This window comes from Lolium perenne, chromosome 3 (assembly GCF_019359855.2).
Source record: "Lolium perenne isolate Kyuss_39 chromosome 3, Kyuss_2.0, whole genome shotgun sequence".
In the NCBI taxonomy this organism is placed as follows: Eukaryota; Viridiplantae; Streptophyta; class Magnoliopsida; order Poales; family Poaceae; genus Lolium; species Lolium perenne.
In genome coordinates this window covers 65,811,538-65,813,866 of record NC_067246.2, presented here as the reverse complement: position 1 = coordinate 65,813,866, position 2,329 = coordinate 65,811,538, and the positions used below count along the sequence as shown (strand labels likewise).

General features: G+C 33.4%; 1 long non-coding RNA gene across 1 annotated transcript; it reads left to right on the top strand.

The window, feature by feature from the left end:
* Positions 1–886: 886 nt before the first annotated feature.
* LOC127339386 (uncharacterized) lies at positions 887–1,880 on the top strand. The gene is made up of 4 exons (XR_011754023.1): positions 887–1,139; positions 1,226–1,329; positions 1,451–1,628; positions 1,728–1,880. It is a non-coding gene; the product is annotated as an uncharacterized lncRNA (long non-coding RNA).
* Positions 1,881–2,329: the final 449 nt, after the last annotated feature.

The following is a 2,329-nucleotide window of genomic DNA, read 5'->3' as shown; positions in this document are numbered from 1 at the left end:
TTCTTGTGTCTTTGTACCTTTCATGCATTTACATTTATCAACAACATTTTTTTTTTGTAGATTTTGAATTCTCCAAAAGTTAATAATGGGTCAAAGGATTTCCGCTTGAGACAAGTTGAGCTTGCTAGCAAAAGCGATGAACTGTATAACAAGTTGAATAACAATGCTGTTCAGAAGGATATACACCCGCCTGCTGGAAAATTTCAAATTGATAATAACTTGGATCAGTATATAGATCTGTCGCAGCATGTTGCTGAAGAGAAGTTCCCGAAAGATGATATCATCATTCTGCAGCCCAAAAACTCTTTGGAGCTCCCTTTGCTTCAGAATCGTCGGTTTCCTATTACAAACGATGATGTCAAAAACTTCTGTTCTATTGTAGAATTGGCATACACAAAAGGAGTGCAAAAGTATGTATGTCTGATTTTTAATTTTGTATGGTGTCTTCTTTTTGTGTGTTAATTCCAGTAACTTTGGATTTCTTATTATGCAATTGCCTATTTGTTTTGCTAGGTCATGCTCTGTTAAGTTCTCTAAGGTTCATTGTAGCTTCATATCACTTGGGCAATCTTTACAGAGGGAAGGCCACATTGACAACTTCTTGATTCCAGTTTTTTGTCGGAAATTGTTCGAGGATAATCATCCTAGTAAATCTGGGAGGCACCATTTCATCTCCTTCATTGGTGTTAGTAAATTCTTTCTTTATCTATATTTTCTTTTTAACTACCTTTTCCATGGGAGCAACTTACTTGTGTTAATTGTTTCTTTACATTTATTTTCTATCTTTTATTTGTTGTTTTCCAGGAAAACATTTTGGACTATAACAATGAAGTTCAGCTAGGATTAATTTCTAAAGCTTTTCTTGGTGCAGCATCTGCAAGCAAAGGGAAGAGACTGGAGCTATCTGACATGGTATTTGTTCTTTCTTTTTTAGCATTTTAATGTTCATTCACCACTATGCCATGTTCTTGCTTTTTAATATGTATATATCTATGTTGATTTTGTAGCTATTTTTCCCAATATGCCGCTCACGTCATTGGTTTACCTTTTCCATTAATTTCAAGTTCAAGTTGTTTATCTTTCTCGATTCTCTTTACAACCAAGACGATGAATTCCATACTTCCATCAAAAATGTCCTTGTAAGTACCCCCTGTTTGGTTTAACTACATGTGTGTACTTGTGTCAATAATTATGATAGAATCTTTATTTCTGATTTCTTTTTTAGATTAACAACTTTGTAAAACTATGGCAACTGATATTCCAAACCGAGGAGAATATTTTTAGGAACTTTTCAATAATGTATGCCAAAGTCCCAAAGCAAGGCAACGTGTAAGTTCTGAATTTTATATATAAATATTCAACTTGCTCAATTTTATTCTGCGAGATACACTTTTTCCTTGACTTTTTTAGGTGATTTTTTGAGGCTTTTTTTTCACGTGTTTTCAAACAGTGATGACTGTGGGGTGTTTACTATGAAATTTATGGAGATTTTCAAACCCGAGGTGGACACATGCTCATTATTTTGCAAGGAAGACATTATTCATATCAGAATTCAGATTGCCAATCAGCTATTTTTCTGCAAAAGGAACAATGTAGATAAATCAGTGGTTCTGAACTATAAGATCCAGGTTTGTAGTTTGTGTTTCTTTTTTGTGATTTGCAAATCTCTTGTAGTGTAGTTCATTTTTTAGTATAAGTGAATTTTCTTCTCCTTTTTCTTTTTGCAGGCATAGGTCCTTTGTGGCGTTATTTTTTGGGAATTAAGAAGCAGAATACTTGTGTCATTTTTCAATTCTATAAGAACTCTTGATTAGTATATATTTGTATTGTACTTATCATTTCGTTTTTTATGTAAAACATTACTAATCCATATAAGAATATATGTGGACAATTTGCCTCTGGTTACATTTTATTTTTTGCTTTTATTTATTCTTTGTGTTTTTAAATTTTGGGGGCATGGGGGTATATATGGGGTAACTCCACCTATCCAACATTCTTTTTTCGCCTTTTTAATATTGGATAGCCGGTTCCAAGCCCGGATAAAGGAGGAGGATCCACTCATTTGTACATATATATGCTGAAGCATTTACTATTTTTCTTCACTAGGACAACCTTTGTATTTCTTTCGCTCTATTTTATCACTCATGAAAACACTAGGTGTTCCTAACAACGGCACCAACGATATCAAAACCACATACATCAATTTTGTGATTTAGTTTATCTGAGGCAGTCCATTGAGGATAAATCCCTCCCTTTGGTAAGCATAAGATATTTATCCTACATAAACTATGTGCAAAATATGTTGTAGTCCATATTTTCTAGTAACAAC